Source organism: Rattus norvegicus, chromosome 13 (assembly GCF_036323735.1).
Source record: "Rattus norvegicus strain BN/NHsdMcwi chromosome 13, GRCr8, whole genome shotgun sequence".
NCBI lineage: Eukaryota > Metazoa > Chordata > Mammalia > Rodentia > Muridae > Rattus > Rattus norvegicus.
The window spans coordinates 82,859,677-82,876,012 of record NC_086031.1 but is presented as its reverse complement, the minus strand read 5'-3'; the positions used below and the strand labels follow the sequence as shown (position 1 = coordinate 82,876,012).

The following is a 16,336-nucleotide window of genomic DNA, read 5'->3' as shown; positions in this document are numbered from 1 at the left end:
AAAACCAGGGGCCCAAATCCATTGCATCCAGGTCTATGGCCATAAGAATAAAACACCATTTTTCCAATCTGTCAATAGATGATTTTCAAAAATTGACAAGGCCGAGTATGTTGAAGGGACAGGGAGGGGGTGTGGACCATCTTCCACTTGTTCTTGGGTGCGCTGGCGGCTCCTGACTAGCATGAAAATTCATAGCGACAAGCTATGTCGCACAGAGTGAAATCGATCAGACAGACACAAGGAGAACCAAGTGTAGATTCGGGACAGCAATCCAACTTGATTTCTCAGATCAACCGTCTGCTATCTCAGCGGCGATGACAGCAAGCTGGGACGTGAGGGAAGCCTGGAAAAGGAGGTTGTTCTTCAGTTCAGGGGTGATTTCCAGGATTTTAGAGGTCACAGGAGACTCTCGTGGGATGATTGGCTCGGAATTGATGAAGAAAGCAGAGCTTCGGTTAGTTGATGGAGAACCGTGCTATTGTTCATTGCTATTGGTATTGTTAAAATAACTTTTTAACAACGGGAGTGGGAAGGAAGGCAATATGATGTGATTTAATAATGTGATCTCAGTCTGTTCTAATTGAAGTATAATGTCTGTGAGGATGTGGGAGGTGGCCCCTTTGCCTCTGCATTGAGTCTTGTCCTACCCAATTATGGCATATCTGGAAGGAATCAAGAGAAGAACAATTATTTCATCAGATGAAGAATAATTATTTTAAAATCAGAGAATGGTAGGGCTGATGGCTCCATCAGGCTATTTGAGTATGAACATCTAAGGTTGTATCCACAGTGCCCATGTAAAAAGTCATCTGGCCACACATCCATAAACCCAGCACTAGGGAAGCAGAGACAGGGAGACCCCTAGAGCTCTTTAGCCAGTGAGAGAGACCCAGTCTTAAGAAAGGAAGTGAACAGCAGTGGAGGAAGGCACCAAACTTTAACCTTTGGCCTCCACACACACACACACCCAGCACTTGTACACATACCAACTTGCACATCCCACACAAGCACATATATAAACCACATACATGTAAAGAAGAAGAATTCTTATCCCGTAAAAGACAAAGAGTAGGTGATGTATAACAGTTTTGATGCAGCCCTCACAGAGACAGCTTCATCAGAACGGTCTGAATAGAACACTGAATAGAATCATCGGAGACATGGATTTGTGGTCCCTTGCTTAACATCGAAGGTTTCACATAATTTGAGAGCCTCATACATGGTTTGGCTAGTACCTGTGGTAACAGTCTTGGTAAGGACATGGTAAAAATAAGCCAGTCACTAGGTAGTAATTTTGAGGGGTGACATCTATTGCTACTTACAGTTAAGAATTCTTTCTCTCCTGTTATCAGGCAGAATCTTGCTGAGCTCATTTCTTAACTACCGTTCTCTCTTTGCAAAGAAAGGCAAGGTCAGCCTGTCCTGTTGAACACACTTTCAACAGTCATGCCATTTTCTAGGAAAGTCCAGAGAGGAGCTTGTCTCCATATTGTGCCTATGATAACAATCATAACTATGATAACGTGTTAATGTTGGCTGGCTGGGCCACATGCTTAGGAGAGCACAGTGCTCCATGTGGCCCTCGCATTCTCAAAGAATCCAAGTGAAGGAAGGAGCTGACTGGCTAGAGAATTAAGTGCACACACATCTGGGTATTGCTGAGCGTTTATGAGATACTAGACTTTTCCAGAAATGATTTTGTGCATTAAATGAAAGAGAAGACTGTGAAGACTGTAGAAGAGGTGGGAACAAAAAAAATGCAGATGTATGCCAAAAAAGAAAAAAACTGAAGGAAGTCCTTATGACTCAGTGCAAAGTGGGTCTGACAGTTTCTTATGTGGCCTATTTTAATCCCTAACTGCAGTACTGTAGTAAGCAGTGCTTCATGGGGTCAGGGTTGGGTAGACATCCAGTATTGACCCTTCTGACATCATCTGGTGGGCTGGAAATCATTTCTGAGACAGTGTAACAAACATGTGGGGACAATTATGTCTGATTACATAATCCCAGCACCCAAAAAAACCCCCCCAAAAAACAAAAAAAGTGGGGGTGTTGGCTGAAAAATGCCACTCGAGTCACTCGTGTATTAATTTTTTCCTGTAAATTGTGATGACTTTATTTCTGAGTCTTTAATATACAGGCTAAGTGCATCGAAGGACAGTGGCGACATGATACGTAGCTTTGCTGTCCATTCTTAAATGGGCCACCTACAGGAGATGAGGCATGTTGTAGCAAGATGTATTTTTAGATGGTGGTTTTAGAAGCTAGGGCATAGGCATGCACAGAGTAGACTTCTAACTGCCAAGATAGAGAAAGAGAGAAAGGGAGGAGACACAAGAGGAGACAAGGACAGGAATGAAAGATCTGAGCCAAAAGGCAAAAATAAACAACCCCTAAGCCGAATGCAGCAGTGGAACTCCCAGCTGGGATCTGGGTAGTGTCTCATTTGATGGAGGACGTTTTCTGGGCACTGTTCAGCTGCCTCCTGGCTGGGTTTCCACAGCACCCATATCTTATCCAGCTGGTGTCTGTTTTTTAAGTCGTGTAACATGTGGACCACTCGCCTTGAACCGAGCTCAGAGCAATGGGATTACAAAGTTCTAGAGGCAAGGTCCCATAACAGTGGTGGTCCTGTCTCGGTAATTCCAGGCACGCTTCCGGGAAAAAGGAGGAGGCAGCTAGCAAAAGGATTGGCTAAGCATAACTCTCTGGTTTGGTCTTTTTTCTCTCCTCTTCATGAACAGTTTTCACGGTGGGTGTTTCTTCTTGAGGGTAGGATAGGGCACTATTCTGATGCAAAGACGTGGATTTGAAATGGACACAGAGTTATACAAGACCTCGAGACACCCTGTTGCCCAGCGTGAATGGTAAACTCTACGTCTTTAAATACTTTGTGTTTTCACATAACCACAGACAATTCTTGATCCACACAGAGAGGTTCTCAGTAGCTCAGGGAAAATATTCCATTTCTCTGTCAGTCAGACATTCTTGAAGACGGCCTAACTACTAGACTCTTTCTTTTCATCACCCCTGCCACTGCCCTGGTTCTGGAAGCAGTTCATTAACTAGGGTTCTGCCGCAGACTCCACGCTGCTGCTGTCTTCGGTTGTCTCCTCTCTTGCACATCCCCACTGAAGGCTTCCAGTGCCATTCTTTGCTCAGAAATCATTAGCAGTCTTGATCGCCTGCCTTAGCAGCCCGAACTCTGAGTCCACGTACAGGATTTTCCATATTTGTTGGCCCAACCGATCTGTCCTTAAACTCTGGGATCCTATTCATGCAGCCCATTGACCTTAACTTGGTTACATCTTTAACCCTCTTCTTCTATGTCTGGGTACCATGTGAGTGCCTGGTACCCCTGGAGATGATACCTATGAGCTGTCTCTTCAACCCCTGCATTCACTTCTCTCTGTCATCCACATGGGCGTCCCTTCATTCCTAGGCTACCTTCACTATCTCACTCCTGTCCCAATCATTATTTATTGCTTCAAGCACAGTTCCTACTTAGCATCTTTCTTCCTATTAATCCTTTCCTTCGTTTTTCTCACAAACTTCTCTTATAGCACTTAAATTCACAGAGCACATTTATTACCATTATATCATTTATCTCTACATATGTGTGTTTACATGTATATATAATATATATATGCCAATCAGGAGAAGAAAAAGATGTACCAAATTCAAAACATTTTTAATGGGCATATCTAATGTATCAGCTCTAAGGTATTTAGTAATCATGATTATTTTAAGTGCTTCACTTAACCATAAATAGGCTGTGTTCTAAACCCCCAAATGATCTTAAATATATACTTTTGGGAGTGACCTTTCTAGACAGGGTATAGCAGTGCACGCATAGGAGGGAGATGGGAAACTTTTTAAGGTTAAGATGAACCTGGGCTCCACAACAAGACCCGGATTCAAAAGCTAACAGCTCTCGAAGCCTTTCGGAGCATGTATTTTGTATAAAATCCAAGGATCTTCTCCTCCACTCAGCCTGTGAGCTGTTGTATGGGATGGTACGGAACATCATCTCCGTAGGTCCTGTCAGTTACAGCCTCAGAGCTCCTTTGTTATTTAGGGACTCTCCCGGAGAGCACCTGTGGGTTGGGCGGCCATGTCTAATGATTCTCCACCCTCTCCTCACACACTGTGGAGCAAGAGTCTGCATACCCTGATTGGGAGGGATGTGGAAGCAACCCAAAAGGAGGAAAGTTATCATCTTGGATCACAGCAAACCGCCCTGAAAGTCTCTTTCGGAATTCACACTATACAATTCTACAGTGTGACCGTTGATTTCCTCAGCTCAAGGGGCACCAGATCAACTTTCTAACCTCCCCTCTCCCCTCTACCCCATTTCCCCCCCAGATTGTATCTTGAGTTCAAATGTGCAGGAGGAAGAAGTCTGACTCCAAGAAATCCTTCCCTTTGGAGTTAGAGATTTGTAAAAAGCAGAACCACTACCCTGCAGGGTGAGATTATTTATTTTAAATTGTTTTGAAATGGGAGTTGAGGGGGTGAATTTGCTGCAGCCAGCCTGGAAGGTCAATCCGCCTGGAGATTTGCTTACTCAAAGGTTTTAGTGAAAGTTGTGAGTGTTAGTGTTTATCTCTGTGAGGCAGTGTGCCAGTGACGACATCCAGTCATCCGGGGGAAAACGCCAGTGACGACATCCAGTCATCAGGGGGAAACGCACTAATTTTTGGTTTGTGATAATTGTAGAAATGGAAAAATAGAAGAGATGAAGCTTTTATCTTGAAAAATTGTAATGCAGGTGTTTTGTTTGGGTTTTCTTCTCATGTTAGGTGGAGAACGAATAAAGTGGACATTGCTCAAATAAATAAATAAATAAATAAATAAATAAATAAATAAATAAATAAATAAATAAATGCAAATCATTAAGACAGAATATCCTACCATTTCAGCAAACATGTGCCAAGCACTTAGATATCACAGGGTTTATTTAGCAGCGCTCAGCCACACGCTGTGGCTTTTCTTTCCTTAGCTGCTTCTGACAGACCTTTCAATTGTGTGTATTAAGATAGTGTTGCCATGTTTGAGGTTGTAGGGCTGAGAGAAGGGGTAATCATTAAATTCACGTGCAAATCATTAAAAATTCATTTTACTTATACCGAGTTTAATTCTCTCGTCAATTAAATTTGAATGTGGCTTTTGAAAGGGCTAGATGGTGTCCAGATGTGCTTCCAGTTTGCCTGTGAATGACATTCGGGACCTGTGACCAGGGATGAGGGGCAGAGCCCCAGACTGGTCATGGGAAGGGGCTGAGAAAAAATGGAGAGGTCCACACATGCATGGGCAGACTCTGATGAGTTTTCTTCATGACAGAACTCTGCCTAGATTAGAAGACCTTTAAAAGTTAATACTGTGTCTACTCCTGCATGAGAGACATTTTAAAAAATAGAGGGCTTTTTATTTTTCAGCTCATAGTTGTTAATGAATCAAAAAAAAAAAGTCACAGCGTTTCAATGTTCTACACATCCATCATTTTTCCTAGCTGCCAGCCTAAATGCTCTGGAAGCAAATATGGCCGGATCATGCACTGACTTACTTGTTCATTCATTTTCACTGGCCTGGATTTTCGCCCATTCAATAATCATAAGTGCTTTTTCATCTTTGAGGGAAGTACATATGTCACATATGTCACATACAGGTCAAGTTACAAAAGTCCTGAAATCATACAAACCTCTGATGATGGCACTAAAGAGATGGCTCTGTGGTTAAGAGTGTTGACTGCTGGTCCAGAGAACCTAGAATTGTTTCTTACAACTCTCTTACTCCCAGGGCATCCCCTCTTCCGGCCTCTACAGGCATCAGGCAAGCACAAGGTGCATGAACATACATGTGAGCAAAACACATACATGTTAAAAAAAAAACAAGAATCAAAAAACGAAACCCCCTGGTGCAAATCAACTCAAAAACAACCAATAATATCTTAAAAAAGTGTTCTTCCCACCTCCCAGACATCCATACTTTGGGTTGTTTCAGTGCAACAACAAGCATCTTTTCTGCATGCTCCTTATCTCCTTGTAGATCCACGGTAAACTTAGTTGACCGCCAGGTTAGTGGTGTTTCCACTCCAAGAGCATTGCGTCCATACTCTGTGTACACGGGCATGGTGTGTGTCTCAGTTCTGCCCATGGGACTATGGACAGCTTTGTGAGGATTCAACTTCCTGAACTCCAAAAAGAACAATTGAACTGAACATTAGATAAGCCATTGTCTACTGTAATATTATATTTATGAATAGTGATTATTTTCCTATCCCCAAATCAATATAGCACCAGGAGAGATGCTCAAATACACAAAGGAGAAATTGCATTGCTGGGAAAATTCTAGGTTGTGAAATGACTGTTGTCCTCCACGTTCTTTTCATTGAAATGGATGTTTCTGGCACCCTGTCCAGCTTGGCCCACTCTCAGGTGCTGAGAAATTATTCCAGGCTCATATGGAATTCAGGCTCCTGCCTTCTACTCTGTGAAGAAAAACCACAACTTCAAAAAGGAAAGTTACTTTTGTGGTTGCTCTGAAAGGGCCATGTCCCCATAAACTTCAGTAAACATTTAGCATATTAAATTAAGCCTGGACTACTCTTGCTTCCTGAAGAAATCCGTGTTCGGAGACAAGCTTGTGTTGGGTAGACTATTACTCTGTTGTTGTTGTTGTTGTTGTTGTTGTGTTGGGTAGACTATTACTTTGTTGTTGTTGCTGCTGCTGCTGCTGCTGCTCCTCCTCCTCCTCCCCCTCCTCCTCCCCCCTACTCCTCTCCCTCCTCCTCTTCCTCTTCTTTGAAAGATCCCACTGTTCCTAATACAAAAGTAAAAGTGGGTAAGTTTTTGAAGTTTCTGCTTCTCTGGTTATATTTTAGTCTGAGGAGATTCTTTTCCAGATCTCTAAATACTAAATACTTAGAAATCCTCATATCTAAATCTGCTTCAGTTTTACAGTATGGTAAGCAAATGAAGAAATGATTCATTCAACAAATATTTATTGAGTACTTCTAATATCCCATATCAGTAATAGAAACACTAATAGGTCATAGCCCTGGCAATCCATAACATCACCAGAAGCTAAAAGGGGTGGAAATTATCTCCCTTAGTCATCTGGTTCTTGGACAGAGAGCTATACCACCTAATGTAATCAATATAATACATTATCTTAAAGGCATCTTGGAACTAGATGTCAAAAGGGGCATTTGTATATGCAGTCCAACCAACTAAAATATATGAATTGCTTATAAATATGATTGGCCTTTGCCGTGAATTATTTTATTACAAGTGACTACAGCAATGGGATTTTTGTCTTGGTAAGAATAGTCTATTTTAATCTTGTTTAGTAAGTTAACACATTGCTATAAAGTACTTGGTATGACTAGTGTTTTAAAAAAATGAGTTTTTAATTTTACCTAATTTCAAAATAGCCATTTGTAAGTACTGGCTGCTATCCTGGGCAATGAGGCCTATGCTGTACCAAGATACCCAGAGTCATACAATAGTGTGAAAGGTATGGCCATGCTACAAACAAAGGATAAACACCCTTAAAAAAATTACAGAAAATAATGTTTTTTGCTGTTCTAAGATAAATAGAACCCTTGTTTAAAATTAGTCATGTGTAGGCAGTTAATATACATTAGCATAAGAATATGCTTCAAGCAAGGAAATAATATGGAGGAAGTTTTAAAATATAAATATAGAATTACCCACATTTATTATAATCTCTACTTGCAGTGATTTTCAGCTACTTAATTCCCCTAATTATAATTTTTCTAGCCTGCCCAGGTCATGTTCATGTTGAGCCCTTTGGCTAAGATTCAACCATTCCACGCTTCTTCAAAGTGCAGGCTCTATTTCAGTTCCCTCTGGTGACCTTTGCAATCCTTTCTCACAGCCTCTGCCTTGCTGCCCCCTTCTTGCCCTGTTAGTCTGGGCAAAGTGTGGCTGTCACCTCAGCAGTGTCACATGGGGGCCAGTGAGCAGTGAAGAACTTTGTATCCCAACCAGACCTATCAAATTGGTTTCTGAGAGTTCACTAGATCCCCTTGTAACTTCTAAGCTTTTGAAAGTCCGCATGAGGACATCAGGTCTTTAAATCCTTCCTAACACTAAGACTTCCCTAAGAGATCAGACGAGATCGGGCGCGTTCAGGGTGGTATGATAAGTGGCTATTAGCCCAAATGCTTGAATTACCCTAAATGCCTAGAACAAATGAAACTCAAGACAGATGATCAAAATGTGAATGGTTCACTCCTTCTTTAAAAGGGGAACAAGAATACCCTTGGCAGGGAAGAGAGAGGCAAAGATTAAAACAGAGACTGAAGGAACACCCATTCAGAGTCTGCCCCACATGTGGCCCATGCATATACAGCCATCCAATTAGACAAGATGGATGAAGCAAAGAAGTGCAGACCGACAGGAGCCGGACGTAGATCGCTCCTGAGAGACACAGCCAGAATACAGCAAATACAGAGGCGAATGCCAGCAGCAAACCACTGAACTGAGAATAGGACCCCCGTTGAAGGAATCAGAGAAAGAACTGGAAGAGCTTGAAGGGGCTCGAGACCCCATATGTACAACAATGCCAAGCAACCAGAGCTTCCAGGGACTAAGCCACTACCTAAAGACTATACATGGACTGACCCTGGACTCTGACCTCATAGGTAGCAATGAATATCCTGGTAAGAGCACCAGTGGAAGGGGAAGCTTGCTAAGACTGAACCCCCAGTGAACTAGACTGTTGGGGGGAGGGGGACAATGGGGGGAGGGTGGGGAGGGGAACACCGATAAGAAAGGGGAGGGGGGAGGGGGATGTTTGCCCGGAAACTGGGAAAGGGAATAACACTCGAAATGTATATAAGAAATACTCAAGTTAATAAAAAAAAAAAAAGACTTCCCTAAGAGAAGTAATTAATATTGGTTTCTTCACAAAATTCTTTAGTTTTCCAAGAGTTTTCTTTAAGCATTTACAGATATACCCTCCCCCAAAAGGAAGAATTTAATAGTGCAAGGGTCTGGGGAGACAGCTCAGTTAGCCTTGCAAACATGAGAACCTTGGCTCAATTCCCCAGAACCCATGTTCCCACGAAGAACCCAGAAGCCAGCCCAGTTATACACTCCTATAATTTTGGCAAGAGAAGGTGGTAGGCAGAGGCAGGTGGATCCCTGGAAGTGCTCAGGCCACCAAATCTAGTCCAGGTAGCAAAATCCCAGACTAGTGCAGGACTGACTCTCTCAAAGCGTGTAAGTGCCCAAGACTCCTGAGAATTGACACCCGAGTTTGTCTTGCCCTCCACTTGTGTCCCATGCATGTGCACACAAACCTACACACACGTGCACTCACACACATGATGTGGTGCAGTGTAACCTTTGTACTCACTGGCTAGATTCTGCCACTTTACCCATGTTCTCATGCACACACAGGTGCACCCTTCAAACTTTCATCAGTTCATGGAACATTCCACACTGTGATGGCAGAAAATTGTACACTTTCCCTTACGTAAATGTTGCTGTTGCGTGTGGAGATGACTAGAGTTGGTGTTTACACATACCGTTTTGTTTTTACTTCTGAGGCCAAGTTTTGTACAACTAAATGTGCAAGTTGTGAGTGTGCATTCTTGGCATTTTGGTGGGTACAGTCCACTTGTTTGGTTTCTGTGCTGTATCTCCATACACCTGCCTCGTTCTCACAATTTATAAAGACAAACAAAAGGGCAGATAGAGGGAGAAGGTAGAAGTCCATGGGTATGCACAGAGCAGTCTGGACTTTTCCAGGCAGTCTAAGGTTCTCCTCCTATCTCTCTCCCAGCTGACCTCACCCTCATGTCTTGGAGCTAAGGAGTGCTGGGAAAGCCATTTAGAGTCACCTAAGGTGATTTATTTTACATTTATTTGCCCTTGCTTTTGATCTGATATGCTTTCTTTTAAAGGGAATTATAAACCCCCCTTTTCATAAGAAAAGCTTAGGATGTTAAAGCTTCCCTTTCTTCTTTTGTCATTTCCCCCTTTTAATCTGGGGTTCTTGAGTCGCAAGTCCACTCTGTCTTCCTTGCCTCCCCAAACTCACGCAAAAACTTTTCCCTCACAGTCAGCACTTGCATGAGACTGACATCCACCCACTCAAGGAAACGAACAATCACGGCCTCTACTGAGCTTCCACCAAAGGGACACTGCCAGGGAATGGTGCTCTGACACAGCAAGTATCAGTCCTTCCCTCATAAGCTCAGAATTCCGGAAAGATCTCCCACGAGTTTGAGGGCTCTGTGCACCTTCCGAGTGGGGAAAAAGACAGCAGACATGCTTCACTACCCCACTGTGTGCTTACAGTTCTAGCGTTCAGCTGTGGGTCCACCGGCTATGCCAGGAGCACTAGTGCAGATTATTTATTGAGATCCTACTATAGTCTGTCAACTGAGAACAGAATCATTAAGTGTTTCACCCACGATCAGCTGACATGTAAGTGGCAGGGCCAGGTGTGAACCCAGTAGTCATACTCTAAAGCCTCTGTCTCACTTTTGACCAAATGGACCCTTGAGCCCATAGTTCTTAAACTGCTTAAATGGTGGGAGTTGCCAACGTCCTTGCATTATAAACATCTGTTAAGTTGCCCTGGGATACATTATTTTGGAACATAAAGGGTATGGCAATGAATTCTTAAGAACTGAATCCCTCCTCTGTTGGGTATCCTCTCTGAAGGCTTACATTTCGTCAATTCCGTCATCAAAATTAAAGCTGGACAATGATAAGAGCAGTCCTATCCTGCATATGCCTACCCTTTACCTTGGTGATGATTTCTTACTCCGAGACCCCATGAAATCCAGAAGCGATGAGAGATCATATACCAAGCATCCCTTACAGAGATCGGGAGGTTCATTGTGACAGGAGGGAAGAAAGCTCACGTCTGGCATGTAGAGTTCTCATATCAGAGTAGATTTGTTGCCAGTACTTATTTTTCTAATCTGGAGAGCAGTAGAAGGGGAGAAGGGGCGTGGCTTTTGCCTGTGAAGATTTTAATAGCTTTTGCATGTTAAATGACGGTGTTAGGAGCTGAAAGGTCCACGGGGAAGAAACTGGAACAGCATCTACTTAAGAGACATTTCTTGGAGACAAAGAATAAGAAAGCCTCCTTCACCTTGGTGGCCCAGGACCTTCATCAAGTTTCCTTCCTCCTTATGCACATAACACTTCAAAGACAAGTTAGAAAGAGTAAAGGCACAGGGATATGAATATGATATCATTTGAATAAAATTAAGGAAGATAAACGGAGAAATATATGGCAAGGGTTAATAATTTTTAAAGCATGAGACAGTAAGAAATAGAAGTATGAAATAGAAATACACTATTCACTTGTAAAGGGACAACAGGACAAAGTTGGCAGGGGTCTGATGAAACTGTATTTGGGATACAGAATGAGGGTTAAAAACAGTTGAGATACACAAGTACTAAAGGAGGACAATAAAAGCGAGTAAGCTGGGACAAGTGGTTAAATAAACGCCATCAGCAAGGACACAAGGGTTCAAAACAACAGACTAAGTAGTAATAAAAATAAAAAAATCATATAAAATAGTAAATTAAAGGACAATTAAAAACCAATAATAGAAATTAACAGGCTAAATTGACACTTATAATTGTATTAATTGCTAACACTGAGTTGCTTTTTGGTGTGAAGCACTCTGTGTGCATTAACTTACCTAATTCACGTGTATTTTAAAAAGCCAATACTGTAAGCTAAATAGTTTAGTTGTGCGGCAGAATCATCACAAGAAGAGTTGTGAAGACTAGCGAGATGGGTCTGCAGGTGACAAGTTCCCATTATTTAATATTTTTGTCAAATTTTCGTGGGTGACTTACCCAGCATTCTCTTTCTGTTTCTCTCCTGAGGTGTCTGGGGCTATAGGTGGCCATTCTCTTACTAGCCTCAGTAAGGTGGTCCTTTTCTAGAAGCGATCCTTAGTGGTGCAAACCCCCAATACTACTTAGACCTTGTGGCGATGAACAAGCCTGTGATGGGGTTCAACTTCCGAACTCGGCTCAGACTTCTCGGTTATTTTCTAAGGCATCCTGAAATTGGGGTGGAGTCCTTTGCTGATCTGCATCTGTCCTTTCTCCGGGGCATGAATTTCTGAAAGAGAATCATTTTTCTTGTGTCCAAAACAAAGTATTTCAGCTGAAGCCTGATACGAGCTAGATCAGTGGTTCTCAGCCTTCCTAATGCTGCTACCCTTTAATACAGTCCCTCACGTTGTGGTGACCACCAATCATGAAATTATTCTGTTTCTACTTCAGAATTGTAATTTTGTTACTCTTATGATTTGTAATATAAATATCCAATGTGCAGGATCTCATAATACAGAACCCCAAGAGGGTTGCAACCCACAAGCTGAAAACCACAGGTCTACATGAAGTTGCTACTGCTATGGATTGTTCGATGTTATTATAGGGTTTGGCTTGGTTTGGTTTGGCTTGGTTTGGTTTGGTTTGGTTTGGTTTGGTTTGGTTTGGTTTGGTTAGGTTTGGTTTGGCTTGGTTTGGTTAGGTTTGGTTTGGTTTGGTTTGGTTTGGTTTGGTTTGGTTTGGTTTTGGTAGAAGTGGTCACCTGGAATCAGATTGTTGAGATTGGATTTCTTCCTTCCTTCCTTCCTTCCTTCCTTCCTTCCTTCCTTCCTTCCTTCCTTCCTTCCTTCCTTCCCTCCCTCTTTGCTCCCTCCCTCCCTTCTTTCCTTCCTTTTTCTTTTCTTTCTTTTCTTTTCTTTTTTTGCCTGCCTGCCTGAAACCTACACAGACAGTCACGAATATCTCCCTAAGAGAGCTAATCAAGCAAGGCCTTTTACCCTTTGTCCTTTTCTCTTTATTTTATAGATTTGCCATCTTTGACCTCCTTCTTGTCCCTGTAATTGTATCTCTACCTGCTAGAAATGTCTCACAGAGGGATAGATAACTGTAGCTTCCCTTCCTCTTCCCTTTACCCATCTTCCCTGTGCAGGAGGTGATATCGCTGGGGTTTGAATTTGATCTGGGATTCATCCTTCACCCATTCGTTTGTTCAGCAGATATCCTCCTATGGTCTCGGACTAATCACCTTTTGTATTGGGTGGGCATGATGGCAGAATAGATGAGTCCTGGTGCCTCTTTTCTAAGCAGGCTGCCATTCTTTCTGGGTGGATTTCTGTGTTTGAAGTTATTTTTGACAGGAAGGGAGAGAAACCAGTCAAAGTTTTCATAGGTGTTTATTTTTAAAAGAACTCGGAAATGACTGGGTAACACTCTCCTTGGAAGCTAGAACCCTCTTCCATTCACTCAGCCCCCTTCCTGGTTGGTCACAACTGGTTGGTACCAGTTTCTTCTCATTCCTAAGCTTTAAAAGTTGGCCACACACCAGAGAGCTACTGGGGGTGTAGATTTTCCTCTATACGCTTTGTTTAAATCGCGAATATTCTTTTTTCTTTTTCTTCTTCTTTTTTTTTAACTACAAATGAATAGTTAGTGCCGAAAATTAGAGAAAACAAAAAATAACCCAGAATAAAATTACCACTTACTTTCAGCACTTCGGTCTTCCAGCACTTTGTATGTATGTTTTTATGTGGGTGTACAAGAGTTACCTGTCATTTCGTAGCCTACTTATTTTCCCAAAAATATGTTATGAATACGTTTCCATATTATTAAACATTCTTCTCAAACATAACTTTAAATAGTTGCATAGGAACATGTTACAGGGCAGGTCCATAATTTTTTAGTATTATTAATAACACAGCAGTAAACTTCCTAGCTTAAAAAATACAACACATGTTTTCTGTTATTTCCTTGGATAAATTTCTAGAAAAAACAAATGGTGGCATCAAAGGATAAGAATATGTCTAAGGCATTTGTAAGAATGCATTGTAAACTTGTCTTCTGGAAATGTCTATTGTGTTGTATTCCTACTAGCAGTTGATAAGTAGAATTTCCCTCATATCCTCAACAATAATGCCTGGCAGTTTTTCAGATTTTGTGAGTTCTTTTGCTTTAATTTGTTGTCTTTGTATTGGTGGTGAAGTTGGATTTTTTTTTTCATGTTTACTGGCCTCTTATGTATGTTCTTGAAATGTTCATTCCTTTTCCCCCTCACTAACTTCAAAGGACTTTCATACTCGAGGGATATAAAGTTCTGAACTTAGCTGAGACTTCCAGGACAAAGTTATGTTTCCAAATGAAGGAGACAGGTTCAGAGTGAAAGCCTATTTCTTTTACTATCTCTTTGGGATCTTGAGAGGGAAAGACTGGGTTGAACACACAGAGTCTTAAGGTAACTTGGCATCTTCAGTCTTTCTGACCTATTTAAAAAATCAACTCAGTATTTGGAAGATCAAACCTAAAAATTATCCAAAGGGACCTTATCATATAGAAGTTATACCTATACTAAATCAAATAAGTTAAGTCTCTCCTCGCCTCGTTCATAGCCCAGTTGAAGAAATAGGAGTTGCATATGTTTAAAGTCCCTTTTTATTATGGCCTTTACTAGACTTAGGTCAAGGACGTTGTTTTTTTGAGAGACTTGCTGTTTTTCTTATGTCAGTTTCTAGATCAGCCGCCCTAAGTTTTCTTTGACCATCAATAAGCGTCACACTTTTCCTGGGCTCCTGAACTCAGGCTGTTTGCCCTCTCTTTCCACAGTGCAGCATCTAGAAAGGCCAAGGCAGATTCCTCCTCCATCAGGACAGCTGGACAATTTCCACTGCAAAAATTGCTGTAATTAACTAAGGGTGGGGGTGGGGTGATTTAAGAAGCTCAACCATCTCATGCATAGATGCAGACCTCAGAATACAAGTAGGTACCTGCTAGCATCTACCGACTATCTATCTACTGAGTAAAGCCCCTGACCTGGAAATTGTTGAGTCCGTAGATTATTTCAAGCCCTTGCTCTCATTTCAACAGCAAACAGGATTTTCTTCTAACGACAGCAACGTTCACTGTAAGTGCGTTGGGCACAATAGCGCCTAATGTCCCTCCACACTGTCTGCCTGCTTCTTCCCTCTTGCCTTCCCACTATATCCCGCCCCCGCCCCTCTGTTAGCTGTAATGACCCTGCAAACACTAAATGGCATTTGAGTGCATTAAGCAGCAGACTCTCCAGTGACATAGCAATTACGGCTCTGAAATAGATTTGGTGCGTCACAGAAGATAAGGGTTTTGAAAGTTTCTGTTGTGATTATAGCCTGTAACTCCCACAAATAATAGGCTTCAAAATAAGAGGCTGCCAGCGAAGCCTTTGTGGCTTTGTCTCAGTGATGGCACGTAAATTGCTATTAATGTCCTAAGTGTACTTGAATATGCCAGTCTTTGGGATGGAGAGTTGGCTCAGTGACTCTCTTTACGCGACATGTCATTGTTGGTCTGATAATCTGGGGTAATTGCTGTCTCTTGGATGGTCAGGAAAGTGTAAGAGGTTTCGCTTCCTGCGTGACAGTTAATAGCCTCAAGATTTACAGGACCGGGGCACGTTCACAGACCAAGCTGTGTGTGTTCCCCCGCTTAGCCACCATCATCACAACAATGTGTACATTATGTCTGCGTGCACCCCCAAGTAAATGATACACTTGGCAGCCATAGCCAAGCGAAATCAAAAGTTACGAAAATGAAATGAAGAGTTCGGTTCAATATGGGATCGACCAATTTGATAATTTATTCCAAGGGCTTTTAAAAAGTCTGTTTTGATTGACTTCTCTAGATTTGGCTATGTCAGTAAACATTGTCTTACATACTATATACCTATTGCTTTCCATTAGAGCTATGTACGTGTATGAGTGTGTGTCTGCCTGCCTGTGTGTTTGTGTGTGGGGATGAGGTCTTAGGGTGTCGTGAATAATTTTTAAACCTATTTTAGTGGCACTCAAACATCAGAAAATATAGAAAGTGTGTATGTTTTTTGACTACTGTATTGATATGTGGGGGGGGATTCTTTGACTATCATGGGTTTTTTTTTTTAACTACTGTATTGATTTGTGTGTGTGTGTGTGTGTGTGTGTGTGTGTGTGTGTGTGTGTGTTGGTTTGTACACCTCTGAGAACAGAGGATGTTTATTCAGATATAAATAGAATTCTCATCATCAAGGCATCTCTATTTGGCTGAATCAAGCTGAGCTTATTTCTCTTTGCCAGAAGATCGGGATAATCTTTGAAAAGTTGAATAAGAACTGACTTTTAAGTTTTAACCCTCTACTTACTATATAGTTAGACTCAAAACCCCTGTGCATCTATGGGGCATAGAAACATTTTGTATAATAGTTTACTTGTACTTTTAATAGGGGTGAGAAAACAATTCATCCTAGACTTGAAACTACACTGTCTCACATT

At 41.8% G+C, this 16,336-nt stretch overlaps 1 protein-coding gene and 1 long non-coding RNA gene across 5 annotated transcripts in view; one reads left to right on the top strand and one right to left on the bottom strand.

Annotated features, from left to right (window-relative positions):
• Positions 1-16,336, top strand: part of Pbx1 (PBX homeobox 1) — a 309,784-nt gene that overhangs the window by 245,435 nt on the left and 48,013 nt on the right. The gene's annotated exons all lie outside the window — the stretch shown is intronic.
• LOC134481530 (uncharacterized) overlaps positions 9-16,336 on the bottom strand; it is a 54,029-nt gene continuing 37,701 nt past the window's right edge. Inside the window, exon 2 of the long non-coding RNA XR_010057101.1 lies at positions 9-12,129. This is a non-coding gene — a long non-coding RNA (uncharacterized LOC134481530). The remainder of the gene's footprint in view (positions 12,130-16,336) is intronic.